The sequence below is a fragment of the Microcaecilia unicolor genome, chromosome 14 (assembly GCF_901765095.1).
Source record: "Microcaecilia unicolor chromosome 14, aMicUni1.1, whole genome shotgun sequence".
Taxonomy (NCBI): domain Eukaryota; kingdom Metazoa; phylum Chordata; class Amphibia; order Gymnophiona; family Siphonopidae; genus Microcaecilia; species Microcaecilia unicolor.
The window spans coordinates 9822598-9840931 of record NC_044044.1 but is presented as its reverse complement, the minus strand read 5'-3'; the positions used below and the strand labels follow the sequence as shown (position 1 = coordinate 9840931).

Sequence of the window (18334 nt, the reverse complement as noted above, 5' to 3'; positions counted from 1 at the left end):
GACTGCAAGAGGTTCTAGCCACAGGTTACTACTGAGGACAGAGGGCTATACCTTGGGTGTGCCTCTGCTTCAGATGCAAGAGGTTACTTGGGTACATCAAGGGCCTCTGTGTGTGGTTTAGATGACACTTCTAGTCCGCAGCCAGTGGAGATTATTGGGAAGAACAAGGGCCTCAACACTGGTTTATGTGAGAATACAAAGAAGGCACCAGAGAATACTGGGGACAAAGAGGGACTGTGGCTTGGTAATAAGCAAAACTTTGTTCTCACAGAAATCTCACCTGCCTTCTGTGATAGGATCTCTGCTCTGTCTCCTTTCCCTCCAGGGCTCAGAATGGATCCATGATTCTCTACAACCGTAAGAAGGTGAAATATCGCAAGGATGGTTATTGCTGGAAAAAACGCAAGGATGGCAAGACCACTCGCGAGGACCATATGAAGCTAAAAGTGCAAGGCATGGAGGTAAAGAGAATACTGCTGAGACATGCTCATCAGGAGCATAGCCGTGCCCGTTATAGGGACTCCTAAAGACATACGGTTGAGATGCAAAAGAACTTGTGGTATTACCATGTTAAAAAAAAAAATCCAGGCTACTTGAACCTAATTTTAGACGTATAAATTGTTATGTAGCCAAAATTATCCTTCCAAAAAGAAGACAGGATTTGGGGTGTTAGTAGTTCCGGGGCAGCAACATAGACGTGTAACCTATGTATCAATGTCAATTATTTAATTGCCATACATAAAAATTATCTACGGGCGTGCACAGTAGCAGGCGTAACTTGAACTAGTCAACTTATATGTGAGTATTCAGTGGTGCCACCTAAATGAATAGGATTACTAATCATATAAATGATTTGAAACCATTTGAATTAGACATTTCAAATTATACATTGACTGTGCAGCTGGATATTGACTAATACTGTGTCCATCAAGCCCAGTATCTTGACGATAGCAAATCCTGGTCACCTGGGAGTACCCAGAAGATCATAATGGGAAAGTCTGTTCAAGACACCCAAGTCTCTTCCACTGAAAAGTAAGAGACTTGGGTGTCTCCATCTATCTGACTTATAATTGTTTACGGAGATGTCATCCAGAAATTTAACTTTTTTTTTTCTTTCCTTTTTTTAAAACTTGACTGAGACTACTCTTTTAGTGACAAATATTGCATTCTCCGAAGACAAGCAGGCTAATATTCTCGCATGTGGTAACGCAGCCCGCGTTGCCCCAATCCTGAGCTTGTAACAAGATTTTGCAGAGCCCTTTGGAGCGCGAGTTGCGCTCCACTGCGCAAGCACGAGTGCCTTCCCACCCACCATGAGAGCAAAGGACCAACAGTTTCTTTTTTTTTCCGTAGTGAGGAGAGGACGTGTTTTTTGTCTTCTCTCCTCACAGCCTCTGGTTCGGTTTTAGCAGTGCTTCTTTTTGTGCCTTCTTTTCTTATTTGGGTTCATTTTCTTCCCATTTGTTATTTCTGTTGTTTTTTCCTCTCTTTACTGTGCTCAGCAGCCCCTATGTGGACCTGAGCCCGGGTCGGGTTGCTTCCTCTTTTTGCAGCCGATGCCCTTCCCTTCTGCTGTGGAGTGCAGGTTGAGCCCGCCATTTTCTCCACTAGTATGGCACTCGCGGCAGGGTACAGAGCTGCTCCCTTTGTGGGGGTCCCTCTTCTCCTTGCTTCTGGAGAGCCCGCTGGCACACTCCGTGTTGCTGACCCGGTCCAGGCGGCAGCCGTGGCCACCATTGTCTCCTTTTTCTTTTGAAAGTTCCCAGTCGCTTCAGCGCAATTTCCGATGCTTTCGGACTATTTTTTTTTTTTGTTACATTTGTACCTCGCGCTTTCCCACTCATGGCAGGCTCAATTTTTTGGCACTGCATCAGCTTCGAGGTCTGCGGTGTTGGCAGTGACATTGGCGGTTGCGTCAGCATCAGTTGCATTGACATTGACTGGTGGAACTTCGGCATCCTCCTCGTTGGTACCGAGAATTATGGATTCCTGCATCAGAAGTATTGCCATTGATCTCCCTTGATACACAGTGCCAGACACTCCAGGGCACACGGCATCCAGCAGCTGCCCCTGTATGGGTCTCTGATCATCAAGAACAGATTCCTTGCTCCCTGAGCTGCTGGTGAATGACGTGCATTGGCGTCGAGGGTGCTTGCACCTGCCATGCTCCTCCTTTCAGCCCCCCGCTGGTGCTGCATTGATGCCTGTGTCTGTCGGCATCGATATAGGGAATTTTGTCAGAGTCGAGGCTGCAGCCCACTCTTTGGTGCCCCTCTCAGGATCATAGTTCAGGCAGCCTCGGTATCGGCTTTTCTCTTTACTGATGCCTCGATTTTCCTGATGTTGTCCTTTATATGGGCGCATCCAGGTCTTGCTCATTGAGCTTCTGGCTGGAAAGGTAATTAGTAATGAAGGTGTTTGCACCTACCATGCCTCTCGACTCAGTCCTAAATGGCCCTCAGCCTGTTGTGAGGCCTCCGATGCTGATGTGTCATGTGGTGTCACATGTGGCGTCAGCATCGACCACCGCTTGTGTCAGTTGACGTCAGTGCCTGGAGTTTTCGTGGGAGTCGAGGCTGTAGTCCATTCCCTGATGCACTCCTGGCATCATGGCTCCTCAGGGTTCAGGCAGGCTCAGTCTCAGCCTGCTCATATGGAGTTTCTGGCTGACACCGATGAGGGGTGTATGGGAGTCATCTGATGATCCCAGGTATGTTTTGAAGAGGAACTTCTGGGTAATACTGGCCCCTCTCCTTCATAGGAATGGAGGATATCTCCATATGGGAGCCTTTCCTTCCCTCCTTTTGTCAAGGCCTTGGTTGCTGCCATTCCAGTTCCTCTGGAGGTGGATTGTTCAACCAGGACTGAGCTCTTAGAGACCTTGGACTACGTCTCCTCCTTGAGGAGCTGTGATATTCCTGTTCCACCTCTCTTACTGATGTTCTCAAATGGAATTGAAAGCCCACTCTGTTGGCTTCACTCTTCCCCTATGAGCATCTCCTCTATTCACTGATTTTGGAACTCCTTGGCTTTCATAGGCCTTAATTGCCTCATCACTCCATAGTGCTTGACTCTACACTCAGGAGAGCCAGGATTTATAGTAACTATGCTTCGGTGTTTTCTGGCAGGAATGCTAGACCTCTGAATTTCTTTGGGCACACAATTTGACATCATTCTTACAGGTCCTGGTATTTGTTCTGTTTTAGGCCCTGGTATTTGTTCTGCTTTCTCTCCCAGCAGAATAGGCCAGGTCCCTTTCCTGGATGGTTGAGCTTCAGAGGGCATGTCGCATGTTCTTGGCCAGAAGCGCTCATGACACTTTTGCTGTGATTTCCAGGATATATACCCATACTGTGGTTGCGTGTCTCTGACCTGTAGGTTCAGCAGGAACTAATGCCTGTCACGGGCAAACCGTTTTAGAGAGCAGATGGGAGGAGGTTGCTACCCTCATCCATATATAGATGCCTCACTTCTCCTGGAAGTTTTCCCACAACTTCTTCCGCCTTTAGTAGATGTTTTTGGCAGGTCACGGAGAGCTTATTTATTTAACACATTTATACCCCACATTTTTCCACTTAGTTGCAGGCTCAATGTGGTTTACAAAATACCGTAGAGGCAGGCTCCAGTTCGATAAAATACAAATACACAATATAGTAGTAGGCATATAAGAAACATAAATAAAAGCAACAAAGAAATAAAAGTGGTGATAAAAGTCCAATACAGTTCCTGCCATGTGCTGGTATAAGGGTATGCCACTTCTCGCTAGCCTTAGTGGTCTCAGTCCCGTCAACTGCATGCATCTCAGCCCTGGATACTGTTAGAGATCTCCCTGGCCACCAGTCCCTCCGGACCCATAGCGTTGGCCCAGAATTTCAGCCCGCTTCCAGTAAGGCCACCAGCCCCTCTCGGGAACATATACCCCATTTGACCTCCTCCCCCTGGAGTGAGAAAGGGCCTCCGGGCTCTTAGGCCCTTCCCCTCATTGTAATCCACACATAGAGGAAGAAAAAGAAAACAGACATATGGTAATCCTCTGTGCAAGGTTCTTTTGACTTTCATGCAGTTCCCCTCCCATTTCGGAAGGTTGCCAGAACAAAGCAGTTAATAACAGCAACAATTCTCACTTCTTAGATCCCCAAACAATGAGCCTGGAAAGAAAGAAAGAGAAAAAAAAACCCAAACCCACAGCTCAAACCCTCTCCTCCTTCCTTTCTCCCACAGGACAGCAGTTCAAAAGCACTGCTGTTTCTCCAGCTCCCAAAAACAGTTCAAATGAAATTTAGGGAATCAAACACCCCCCCCCCCCCCCCCACACACACACACACACTTAAACAGTGCAACGTAAATCATTGCCATTCAAAGCAGTGTAGTTCAAAGCCTCCTGCAGTTCACAGCATTGCAGTTCAAAACCCTTGTGGTTCAAATCACTGTAGTTCAAACATTGCGGTTCAAAAATATTGCACTTTCAACATTGCAGTTCAAAACCCTTGTAGTTTAAATCACTGTAGTTCAAACATTGCGGTTCAAAAATATTGTACTTTCAACATTGCAGTTCAAAACCCTTGTAGTTGAAATCACTGTAGTTTCAACATTGCAGTTCAAAATATGGCCTCCACCACCTTACTCCTCCTCTCTAGCTCTTCTCCACGAGCCAGGGGAAGTAGCAGGGTCCGCTCCCCTTTACCTGTCAGCCATGATTTCTGACAACCGTCCGCTTCGACCCTGTGGTAGCCAGCCCTAACTCTCCCTCTCTCACCTCCTTCCTTGGAGTAACCACCTCCTCCCCCTCCGAGCCCGGCCCTCACACCACGCTATTACTTGCTGGCCCAGTTCCTTTCCCTTGGCTTTAGCCAGCACTGCGATATCCATGGGCTCTCCACCTCTTTCTCCTTCCTTTTCCTCTTCTTCCTCTGTCCCTTTCCATTCCATGGGCTCCTCACCCCACCTTTGTCCCACCTGTACTTCATCCTCCTGATTAGAGTTACTCCCATTCTCCTCCCATTCCCCGAATTTCAGGGCTGGGTATTTCAAACTACCCTCCCTGAACTTCTCCTTAACCTCCTCCGGGGGCTGTTGGGTATGTGAGTCCTGGACTCTATCAGAGCTTCTGCAGTGGCTTCTGGAAATTGTAGTCACAGCTTTTAGTGTGTCTTTCCCCAAAGGGCTGCTGGGATTGGTAGTTTCTACCTTTCCTCCTGTTCCCAGGGACAAATGCTTTCTCATCACATTCCTCCTCCTCACAATACCTCTTCAGTCACAGCAGCGGGTGACTTTCCTATTATCTCCAGGGGAACATGCCTGCCGTGTCTGTCCCTGTTGACCTACTGGTCGGGGGGAAACTGCAGGGTTTCGGATCAGCCTAGCAGCCAATCACTTGTCTGCTGATGGTGACTCACATCGGTTCTCACCAGAAACAGCTCCTTGTGGAGACACTACTTGTCTTTCTAAAGGCCCATATAGTTGAATCTGTACTACCAGGGGAGAAAGGCTTGGCTTTTGTTCCAGGTCCTTCTCGTTAGCAGCGAAGGACAGGAGAATGTGTTCTCTCCTGGGCCTAACAGCCCTAACAACTTTCTTGTCAAAGTATACTGCAAGATGGTTTCTCTGATCACCCTACTCTCCATGGTTCAGGGCAATATTTCCTTTACTTTTTGGACGTACCGGATGTGTATACCCAAGAAAATTCTTCGATTTTTCACAGGAGGCATTCCACTTCCAGTACTGCAAGCTGCTTTTTGGCCTTGTGTCAGTTCCCAAGGTATTCACTCAGAGACTAGCTGTGCGTGCAACGCTTACATGTTTTCCTATCTGGACGATCGACTTCTGCAGTGTACGTCAACGATTGCTACTTGGCAGTTCATATGGATAACTCCTCGGTCTTTGGACCGACTGGGGTTTGTTTTACTATACCCTTAATTCATCTTGTTTCCTGTCTTCCATTTTGTGATCATTAGCATTTTGCTACATACTCATTAGGCCAGAACATTTCTTCCTGTGGTCACTCTTCTTGCTGTTGCTGCTTAGGTTCCAGTCTGCCAGCAGGTTGCACTTCACCATATAACACTCGTGCCTTGTTTTCACATGACACCTGCCCAGTAGACCCCTACTTTCTTAGTGGTATCAAACCCTAAAGACCCTGAGTGATGTCATCCAACTATCCCCACAGCTCTTTACTATCTGTTTAGATGAACTTTACGATCCACTGGGATTCTGGAACTTGACAGTAACTGCAGCCAATCTAAGTTGGGAAGCTCCTTTGGACGGGCTTCATAGTCAAGCTGCTTGGTAACCTAGGATACCAACTTAACTTTTTGGAATTTTGAGAGGTCTGAAACGCTCTAAGTTTTCAGTGTTAGGCTGTTCAGCCATTTTGTACTTGTTCCCACGACTAGTCAGGTTGGCATGTGCTACTCTGACAAGCAGGAGGGCACCTGACTACACCCTCTCTGTCAGAGGGCCATCTGGATATAGTGGGGGGCTGTCGTTCGAGACTGCTCCTCAGAGCCACTCAAGTTGCAACCACATCCAGCAACCTGGTCATCAGAATCTGCAAAGCCATGCATCCACACAAGTGTTTTTTTTTTTCAAATGGATGCATCGTCTTCTAACTGTGCAACACCCCTTTGTTGGATCTGTTGACAAATCACATCAATCGTTCTGTTCCTCAGTTCTGTTCTAGTTTCTAGGCTCATAACAGCCTACCATTGATTCCCTTTTCCTCCTTCCTTGGGGAACAGTTGTTTTCTGTATATGTATCCTCTCATCTCTCGCATAGGGAGGCTTCTACTGCTGTGCAGGCAGGGCTGTGAATCCAGGATTCTAGTCATTCCTTACTGGGCCCAGCATATCTAGTTTCCTCTACTTCTGCACTCTCCTTCCAAGGATTGTAGAGCTTTGAATATTTTCTAACCCTCATCACGAAAAATGAGTTTTCTTCTACATCCCCTTCTCCTGTCTGTAGACCTCATGGACTGGATGTTCAGGGCGTCACGTAAGCTTCCTTGCATTTTCCTGAGGGCGTCTCCTTGGTCTTGTTGTTTTTCTGAAAAACTTCCACTAGTTTTATAGTGATTCAGGTATGTCGGTTACTGTGTGGGGAAGGGAGGGTCCTACACCTCCTTCTTATCCAGCACAACCATATATGCCTATACCGTCTCCTCTTTTTCTGAGTTTCTTTTGAAACCTCACTTGGGTGAGTTCACCACTGTATATTCAGTGCTTCTCGTTGTCGTGTGAGGGATATTTCCATCTCTTGACAGCCTCTAGTTGTTTGATTCATGACAATGTTTTTTTTTTTTTTAATTATTTCTTTATTGTTTCAAAATAAACATTTATATAATATAAATGCAGGAAAATCAAGAAAAAATAAAGGAAAAATATTTTGTCCTTTACATCAAGGAACAAATAAGAAATTATATTGTTACTTCGTCCACAATAGTATGGTCAAGACACAAGGAAATTGTACATTGAAATTTAAAAGTAAACTATTTAAACTGTGAGGGCAGAGACCATTCCTAGCTTGCGGTTTCAGCTCCCTACTGGGGTGACCAGGCCTCTTTCACCTCCACTCTCTTTAGCAACTATAAACTGACGCAGTTTATCTGGTTTGAAAAATACATAATATACAGCATTTAAAGAAATTATACATCTGCAGGCAAATTTCAGTTTAAAGGTACCGCCTAGGGAGAGAACCCGAGACCTAAGTCCTAGAAATTCTCTCCTCCTCCTCTGAGTATTTTTACTAAGGTCAGGAAAAATGTGTATTTTTGATCCGAAAAACTGGGTTGAGATATTTCTGAAGTAAAGTCTGAAAACATGGTTTCTATCAGTCTCGAATGCAAAGGTAGCAAGGAGAGTTGTGCGCTCCGTTATTATTTCTAAAGATGTTTCTACAAGTTGTGATACATTCAATTCTGGAGCTTCTGTTCGAGCTGTATTAGCTCCTGTAATGTAAAAAGCTTTTATAATTGGAGGCATAAGCTTCTTTAGGAATACCAAGCACTTCAATGAAGTACTTTTTTAACATTTCTATTGGTGATATTAAGGGAGTCTTTGGAAAATTTAGGAATCTCAGGTTGTTACGCCTGAGCTGGTTGTCAAGAAAATCAATTTTCCTTTGAGTTAAGTCTTTATCTGTTACCGTTTTAGCAACAACTGTCTGTAAAGTCTTTATCTCATGCAAATTTGACTCGCATTTCCTTTCCTGCTCCTGAGCCTTCGATTCCATTGTTTGCTGAAATATTTTCAAATCTTTGACTTCAGAGTTAAAGGAATTAGTTAATTGTAGTAGAGATGAATTGATGGTCTGAATCACCTCCCAGAGGGCCTCCAAAGTGACTGCTGCAGGTCTGCTCCTCACGCCGAGCACACTGAGCGGGGTTTCCTGGCAGGGGGAGGGCGGGGAGTCAATGCCTCCTGTCCTCTCTCCAGATGACGTTCCTCCCGGAGTTGAGAACCCAATAGGGCCGCCGCTGACCTCCAGAAAACTTGTCTGGGGTTCTCCCATTGTTCTCTTCTCACCGCTCGGTTTCGGCGGTGCAGCCTGAAGAGGCGGACTTAAAGATCTGGGGATCCAACCAAAGCTGGTGCCAGGGCTCCCGATGCACGGAGGCCAAAAGATTTCAGGGTCGGCTGCCGGAGCGTCGGATTTCCGCCAGGGCTGACGGTGGCTTTTGCCCCGACTTTCCCTTTTCTCTTCACCATAATATCAGGTGAGAGAAAATACGCGCTGCTGGAGCGAAGCCTGGAGCTTGAGAGCCGACGTGTAACGCTCCCTTACACGGACGCCATATTGCCTGTTGTTTCAACCTCATGACGATGGTTTTTATCACATTCCCAGTCACACCTTTATCTCTGTTATGGGACCTTTTGAGCTGTTCGTTTTTCCTGCCTCTTGACGTCCTTTGCCTGGGCGGTCTTGTTTCCAGTGGCTGTTCCTTTGTCTTGCAGGATCAGTGAGTTTTGGGCCCTTGTGGCTTTTCCACCTTACCCTAATTAGAGTATTTCTCTGCACACACCCTCAATTCCTGCTTCATGTTGTTCAGCGGTTTTTATCTCTATTGGCTGCCTGTCTTGCTTACGTCCTTTCCCACGGTCTCATTCCCCTAGTGAGCGCGCACTGCACAACTTGGACTACAGGCGGGTTTTGTCTTTCTGCTTGTACTGACCTAAGTACCAAGGGAAGTTTTTCCAAACTTTTTGTTTCCATTCATCCCAACTGGATGTAGGCTGTCAGTGGGAGAAGTACAATTTCTTATTGGCTACCAACATATTTTCTTCTCCTTATGCCCAGTCTGGGCTGCCCAGGAGGCTTCTCTAACCGGTTCGTGATGTCTGAGCTCCTACTCTGTTGTTAGTCTCCATTGGGGGCTTATGTTAGACTGCCATGAAGTCTTTATTCCACACATTCATATATCTTTACTGTTACAGGTGCATTCTTTCATCAGCATGCCTGGCGTAACAATCGATTTCAGTAGATGGTAGTTTGGGTTTTAGAATCTAACTCCACCCGCCTATTTTTATTTTTTTTATTTTGTCCCAGGCTACACTTTTGACGATTTGCATCTGGATTCAGGTTTATCTATGTTCTGACCTCACCATGGCGAGGTGTACCTTTGTCATTAACTGTGGGTTTCAGTGAGCCTGGTAGCTAGGGATTTGCCCCATGTCAGAATATTAACCTGCTTGTCCTTGGAGAAAGCAAAGATACTTACCTGTAGCAGGTATTCTCTGGGGACAGCAGGCTGTATATTCTCACATACCCTTCTACCTCCCCTTGGAGTTGTTTCTATTTTGTAGTATGCTATAGTATAGAATTGTTGGTCCCTTGCTCTCGTGGTGGGCAGGAAGGCACTCACGCATGCGTGGTAGAGCGTGACTCGCTTTCCAAAGAGCTCTGTGAAAGCTTGTTACAAGCTTTAGACTGGGGCAACGCAGGCTGCGTTGCTCAGAAGTGAGAATATATAGTCTGCTGTCCTCAGAGGATACCTGGTAAAGGTAAGTATCTTTGCTTTAACTAAAACTTTCTTCTATTTTGTTTTAAATCTATTACTAGTTTCGGGCCAAAGTTTAAAAAAAAAAAAAGGGGGGTGGGTAGGAATGACCAATGAGATGAGTCAAGATAAAAGCACAAGTCCTTTATTCATATATACATCAGCGTTTGCTTGAAGAGAGCACATAAAGGAAAAGAAACAAGCATCACTTGAAAGTGGACTCAACACCATCTGTATTTTGACTTATGTCTGTTTCAGGAGTCTAAAACTAGGATCAATGTAAGATTGTGCTGAAAGGAGACGAACGACGCTTGAGACCTGGCAGCGATGCTTTTAGCCATGTCCCAGACACTCTGCTCTCTCAATATACCACTCTGGCATAGGCTCCTCTCCCTTTTCATGAGGGACGGTATCTCCTAGTCCAACAATCTGCTTAAAACCGGGAGATACTGCTTCTTCTGAGCAGGGAGAGGAACTTCTGCCAGAGTGATATTTCGAAAGCAGAGTGGACATGGCTAAAGAGACAATCTCACACTGATCCTGGCTTTGAACTCCTGATGAAGGCATAGGCTGAAACATGGACTGTATTGAATTCACTTTCAAGTGAAGTTTGCTACTTTGTCTTCAAATAAATGCTGGTGTATATATAAATAAAGGACTTGTGCTTTTATCTTGACTCATGGCACTAGTCATTCCCACCCCTCCCCCCCCCCCCTTTTTTTTTTACTTTGATATTTGTGAAATTGTTTTTATGTTTTTTGTTGGACAAGTTTCAGGCCCCAAGATCATTATGTGCCCGCTGCTAGGATATGGGCCACAAGAGTGCTATCATTCATACTGGTGGGACACAGGGCTTGGTACTTTTGTACACTCCCATTTGATGGGTCTTGGACCTGATGAATGCTGCTGTGTATGTTTTCTGATGGCACACATGTCTTAAGAGCATTGCTTTGCTTACTGGTGAGATTCTCCTGAGAACATTTATATAAATTCTGATAGGCTGTGGGAATGCGCCTGTAATTTCTTTCAAGCTATGGGCCATGGGAGGCACCCCTGTAATGACAGATGGACCCTGGGAGCTCACTTTTCACATCAGATGCATGCACTTTCAGTTCCTTTTTTATGAAGCTGAAATTTACAGTTATTAATTTTGCTTTCTCTCTTTCTTTCTCCCACTCTTTATTTCTTCTCCCTACTTCCTTTCTGGCTGCTGTTCCCACGGCCTTGCCCCTTCTATTCTTAGTGTCTCTATGGCTGCTATGTCCATTCTTCCATTGTCCCCACATTCCACCGACGCTGCTACTGGCTGCTGCAGGTAAGAATTGAAAGAGATAAAACATTCCCAGGAGGGTTGTATCTTCACCAGTTAGAGCAGTATAACTAGGCTGCCTTAGCTGTCTATGATCTGCTCTGCTTTTTTTATCATCACTGTTATAACAGCATAATGCAGTCAGGCTACATTCTATGTGTGTACATGTGGGTGTGTTTCTCCAGGGACAAGCAGGCATTCTCACGTGTGGATGACGTCATCCACGGAGCCTGGTGCGGACATTTCTCAAGAACTCTTTCACTTTAAATCTTTGAGACAGTGCCCCCAGCATGCATGCACGGGTGCCTTCCTGCCCGATTCTTGAGCATGGGACCAGTATCATTTTTCACGGGGCAGAGAGGTTGGTTTTAATCTCTCTTCAGTGCGCCAAGCTTTTGCCTTTTGGTGCCTTCACTTTTTTGGAATAGTATTTTTTCTGCATATTTTTCTTTTCTGTGTTAATTTTGTTCAATTTAATCTTTTTTTCAAATTTTTCATTTTTCAGCCTTTTGGGGCCTCTGTGCCCTTAGTTTGCCTGGGGAGCATCAACCATTTTCGGGTACATGGCTACTCAAGCTCCTCAGGCTGTAGAGCCTTCCGACCTTGCATCGACCATTTTTTCCTTGCATGTCAACCAGGGAGCCGAGTGGCTTTAAGATGTGCCTCTCCTGCACATGCAAGCGAGGACCCTTAAAGCTGCAGAGTTTAGCGTGAAAATGTTTTTGTTCTGCATTCACGTTGAGCATGGCAGGGAATTCAGCACTTGACGCAGGACCTGCGTTGGCATCAGCATTGGGTGTACTAACACAACATCGAAGTGGTTTGACGTCAGGCTTGGTACCGTGACTGTGTAAGGATTCTACATCCTATTCGTCAGTGCTGTACGCATGGAGGGACCTACAGTGTAAAAAACCTAAGAAGCATTGCCATCGTTCTTTATCCAGGCACTCTACCAACACCTCCCCTGAATCAACGTCCTTGATGCACAGAAAGCGTCTGTAGCTCAGTGACCGCTCTCTTTCTCTCCAACTTATTTCTCATTGAGAGCCTTCAAGGTAACTCGGGCTGCATCGACACCACTTTCTCAGCTGGTACCGATGCTGGTTTAAAAAACAGTCTTACATTGATTGGAAGCCAGTGCAGCATTTGGAGCAGTGGTTGTTGCTCTTTCGTATTTCGACTTTTTAAATATCAGTCTTGCTGTTGTGTTTTGAACGGTTTGTAGCGATTTTAATATGTTCTCTTTACATCTTACACATGCTGCATATCATAAAACAAGCCCACATATCTCGTAAATAAAAAAGTTTTAAATTGCTGTTCTCTCAAGGTGGCAGCAGCAAATGTCTGGACAGTATTGGACAGATTTGTTACAGCTAGAAGCAGTAGTTCTGGCCCCTCTGGATGAGCAAGGGTCTTTTGGATACTCTATTTGCTTTTTTGTACCCAGTAAAGAGGGCACAGCCAATCTGAACCTGGATCTCACATAAGTGAACAAAGTGTTAAGAATTCCAAGCTTTTGGATGGAAATGGCAAGATTAGTGATAGTATCACTCCTGCAGGAAGAATTCCTAATATTCTTGCATCTTACGAAGGCATACTTTCATATTCCTACTTTAGTAGAGCGACAGAGATTCTTTCAGTTTTCAGTTCTAGGAAAGCATTTTCAGTTTTGAGCACTCCCCTTCTGGCTTGCCATAGTGCTGGACCTGGAATCGCTGAACTGGATCCTGGTGATGACAGTTGCTAGCCTAAATGGCTGGGGTGCCTAATGTCTTGATGAAGTAGCTCAAAGTTGCTGATCGAAGATTGAGGCATTGTGGTTAGTAAACCACCTGGAAGCAAGAGCCACATTCCTAGCCCTTCATGCCATCCTGCTGTTAGTTTGAAGTGAAGCAGTCTGAGTGTTGTCAGACAGAGCGACAGCAGTGGCATATGTAAATGGGCAGAGCAGTACCAGGAGTCAGCAGGTCTTGGAAGAGAGAAGGGTGTTCATGAATTGGGCAGAGAGGCTCCTCACTGCTCTGATGGTGGCACACATGGCTAGAGTGGAGAATGTGCAAATGGACTTCTTCAGCAGGCACATTTTGGATCCAGGAGAGTGGAGTCTAGTAGAGTACAGTGCTGGGGAGGATCAGTCATGGATCTTTTGGCGCGTCAGAGAATGTCAAGGTTCCCTGATTCTTCAGCCCTTGCTCCTTGGAGGGAGCACTGGTCAGCAGGCCTAGATACTCTAGTACAGCCATGGCTGTGGGACGGAATGTTATATATGTTCCTCCATGCCTTTGCATAGGCAGAATGGTCCAGAAAGTGGACTGTCATTTAGGTTTGGTTGCCCTACTGGCTAGGAATTATTATGAAAGGGATGGTGAATAAGTCCAAAAATATTATAATGCCTCATATCACTCCATGGTGCACTCTCACTTTGAGTATTGCGTTCAGTTCTGGTTGCCATCTCTCAATAAAGATACAGCGGAATTAGAAAAGGTTCAAAGAAGAGCGACCAAATTGAGGAAAGGCTAAAGAGGTTAGGGCTCTTCAGCTTGAAAATGAGACGGATGAGGGGAGATATTGAGGTCTATAAAACCTTGAGTGGTGTAGAATGAGTAGAAGTGAATTGATTTCTTACTTGTTCCAAAAGTACAAACACTGAAGGAAGTTACATGGAAATACTTTTAAAACAAATAGGAGGAAATTTTTTTTTCACTCAATGAATTATGCTCTGGAATTCTTTGCTGGACGATGTAGTATCAGCAGTTAGTGTATCTGGGTTTAAAAAGGGTTTGGACAAGTTCTTATAGTCTGCTATTGAGGCAGAGATGGGGAAGCAACTTCTTGTCCTGGGATTGGTAGCATGGAATGTTGCTACTATTTGGGTTTCTGCTAGGTACTTGTGACCTGGCATGGCCACTGTTGGAAACAGGATACTGGGCTAGATGGACCATTGGTCTGACCCAGTAGGGTATTCTTAAGTTATTGTGGCTCCAGATTGGCTAGGGAGGCCTTTATACAGGACCTTGTGAGATTAAAGATAGGAAAGCACTTAGTGTTTCCTGGTGGGAAGGCCCTCCTGGTTCAGAGACAAAATGTATGTCCATTCTATCTTACGGCAGAGTCAGGTTGAAAAGCAGAGGTTATTCTGATCAGGTTATAGATACTCTTACTGTCTAGGAAAACCTCACCGTCCCTAGTTTATGTCCAGGTCTGTTGAATCTTTTAAACATGGTTCAAGGAAAGACAGCTTGTTTCCTTGTGCTCTTCTATGTGTGAGATTTTGGACTTTCTATAGGATGGCTTGGACAAAGGCTTGGCCATGGCTTCCCTGAAGGTACAAATAGCAGCCTTGGCGTGAGTATAGAGTTGATTTAAGGTCATTTGAATGTGTCTTGGTTTTTGAAGGAAGTTGAGACTCCTTCGGAGTCTGATGGTTCTGACCTGGTATTTGAACCTAGTGTTTTCCATGTTGGTAAGGCACCCTTTGAGCTTTTCAGGAAGGTGTCCAACAAAGATCTTACTCTGAAGATGGTGTTTTTCATGGACATCTGCTTGGCTAGAAGGGTTTTGGAGTTGCACGCTCTCTCACCTCGGGAACCTTTCCTGGTGATGTCTCATGATCAAGTAGTTCTGCTTCTGTTTCTTTCCTTTTTGTCTATGGAGGTGTTTCCCTTCCATGTTAACCAGACAATTATGCTTTTATAGTATTTAGAGAAGCGGGAGATTTGGAAGATGTGAGACAATTGTGTTGTTTGGTTGTTCAGAGATCCTTGTGGTGTTACCTGAAAAAAACTGAAGAATGTTGATGCTCGGAACACTTGTTTGTGCTGTTCAGAGGAATTGGGAAGGGAAGCAATCTCTAAGGCAGTGGTGGCCTGATGAGCAAGAGTCCAACAGGCAGGCGCAGCACTGATGGCACAGAGAAACACATTTCACATTTAGATGTTATTTAATATACTGCAGATAACAAAAGTAGCTAAGCAGTGTGTGGGGGTGGGCATTACATCTAAAATACTAATGGGGAGGGAATGTGAAAACTACTAGAGCAGCAGTGGTGCAAATATTGATAATGGATCACATTTATCTAAGTAGAAATAATGTAATTTGCAGAAGCTTTTTTCTCGCCACAGACAGAATCCCCCTTGTAGTGACATACAATCCAGAGCTGGAAAAACTGAGGAAAATCATAAGAGATCTACAACCTATACTCCAGGAGGATGAATTACTGAAAGAGATATTCCCATCCCCACCAGTACTGGCCTTCCGACAGCCACCCAACTTAAAACACAAGCTAATCAGAAGTAAACTTCCATCACAGACTGAAAAGGAACAGAAGGGCACACTTCCCTGTAATTTATCCAGTTGCAAACTATGCCAAAACATTTCACAGGACCCCACAGTCATCCACAAAGGAAAGATATTCAACATAAAGGAATCTTTCACTTGCTCATCTTCCAATGTGGTATATATCATTCAGTGTAAAAAATGTAACGAAGGATGCTATATTGGAGAAACAGACCAGATGCTTAAGACAAGATTCAATTTACATAGACATCACATGAACAATACGGGTGCCAGTAGGGCTCCCACCCCTGTTGGTCAGCATTTTACAGGACCAGGACACTGTACCAGTGACTTCACAGTGAGAATCCTGAAAGGTAACTTTAAAACCATACAAGAACGTAAGACCTTTGAAGTCAGAATGATTGAATATTTTAACACCCAACAGAAAGGACTTAACAAGGATCTGGGGTTCCTAGCCCATTATAAACCATAAAGCTGTATTTCTCTGTTGATCACCCCACCCCTCACCTATCCACACCCATCCTGTTAGAATATCAATGATATGCTTTGATGTCCCCATGCATACCTCCTACCCACTCCCATCCTCCCACCCTGTCAGACTGTCATAGTAATGCTTGAATGTTTTCACTTATATACACTGTCAGCTAGCACGTTTGCTTATTTCCGATCTGAGGAAGAAGGGCAACCTTCGAAAGCTAATGAAGAAATGTATTAAGTTATGTCCAATAAAAAAGGTATCATCTTATTTTCTTTTCCATGTTTTATTTTGTTTGATTTCTATTGATAACCTTAAGAGTGGACTAACACGGCTACCACACTCCTCTACTTAAGCATGGCTATTGAAAGGGCAAGGTTGTGCAAGAGAGATTATTCTTAACTCTTCACTTCTCAAGTTGTAAAAGCCTGAAGTATAAATCAATATACGCGTTGGGTTTCTCTTACATATGCACACAGCTGTGGAATTCTCTACCAAAACACCTGAATAATCATCTAGAATTCCGAAAAAAACCTAAAAACTCACCTGTTCAAGAAGGCGTACCCCACAGTATCTGACATAAACACAGAATAATGAAATATGGCATTTTAATCAGGAAACGGACAGTTTTCAACCCCGACGCATGATCACACCCTAATATTTTGTTTGAATCACCCCAACCTATTTACTGATACTTCTTTACTGTACTTGTCACTGTAATGGTACTCCTATACTGTATTTGTTCACACCGGAGTCTGTAACCACCTCTCCGGAACTATGTAAGCCACTTTGAGCCTACTAATAAGTGGGAAAAGGTGGGATACAAATGTAACAAACGTGACAGAGACTTTCCATTCCTGAGGGGTAATGCAGAAAACTTTCTGCATAGTTACTACGGGTTTAACATTGTTTTACCATGGGCTAGCAATGCAGGGCTTAACTTGTGTGGAAACCGAGACCACACACCACATTAAAATGAATATAAATGTTGTGATTAACCATTCCACAGAAAAATAAAAATTTGTCCACGTAGGCAGCCTAGAGGGGTTGGTTGAGTGGAGTGGGTATGTACCCGTGCCCCCTCTCCCCCCCACAACTTGACCACCCTGCCACGGATACCTTTATGCATCAGCCCCCTCTTTCTGCCCTGTTCAGATGACGCCCCAACCCCCCCCCCCCAAACTTCATATACCTTTAGGGGTCCTCCTCCCTCACCGTGACACAACTGCCCCTTCCCTGACTAAAGAAAAATTTAAATGCCTGGTATCTAGTAGCACCCCCTCCCCAGTCACACCTTAAGAGGCAGGAGGCTTGCCTACTCACTCCTACCTCCAGTACCACCATCTTCAAAAATGGCAGTGCCCTATCCTGCTGGAGATCCACTTGGTTGGGTCAGTCTATCATATAAGGGAAAAGTTCCCTTATTTTTGAAAATGATGGCACCAGAGGCAGGAACGAGTAGACATCATTCTTGCCTCTTAAGGTACGATGGGGGGGGGGGGGGGGGGGGGGAGGGGATACCTGGGGGAAAAGGTTAGGTGGGTAGGAGGGTGCCTCTAGACTCCAGGGAGTGGGGGGGGGGGGGTTGAGTTGGGGAGGGGCCAGTTGGGTGGGGAGTTGGAGAAGGGAAGAGAGGTCATGTTGGGTGGGCTTTTTTTCTTAAGTGGGGGGAAGGGTCAGCAGGGTTGGAGTAGCAGCTAGTCATCAGGAATTGGGGGTTCAGGGATGGAGGAAGGAATGGAGGGTGGCTGATGCAGATGCCAATGGCTTGGCACTATAGTGTGTATTTGTTTTTACTGTCACCCTTCCTTTCAGTGCCTGAACCATTCACCGCTCAGGCACTGAGAGGAAAGGTAACTTTTTGCACTGAGCTGCTTATAGCATGCCACAGTAGTTTTGCAGCAGTAGTTTCACAGAAGGGCCGTATCAGCCCCCTGGTGCCATAAGTTTTCATATAAGGACATTTCCTTCTACATAGCTCTGAAATGCTACTTCCTGTTGTCGTCATCTACATCAAACACTGCATTATCTCTGTAGCTGAAGGGGGACACATTTGGCTGTAAACCTATCTTGCCACTCTAGGGACTGATTAACTTCTACCTTTCCTAATCTCAGAGCCATTAACCACCTCTAATGGCCACATACAAAAAGATTAACCAGTAAAATGGTAGTGGTTTGCTAGGAGGTCTGTGAGAAGACATATATGAATGGATGCTTCCTGTGCTGTTTCCACTACAGCAGCAGACTTGCATACTGAAGCTC

The 18334-nt window shown here is 45.1% G+C and overlaps 1 long non-coding RNA gene across 1 annotated transcript in view; it reads right to left on the bottom strand.

Annotated features, from left to right (window-relative positions):
* Nucleotides 1–12604: 12604 nt before the first annotated feature.
* Nucleotides 12605–18334, bottom strand: part of LOC115458106 — a 79415-nt gene continuing 73685 nt past the window's right edge. The window contains exons 3-4 of the long non-coding RNA XR_003940029.1: nucleotides 15975–15981; nucleotides 12605–12615 (exon numbers count right to left, since the gene is read on the bottom strand). This is a non-coding gene — a long non-coding RNA (uncharacterized LOC115458106). The remainder of the gene's footprint in view (nucleotides 12616–15974; nucleotides 15982–18334) is intronic.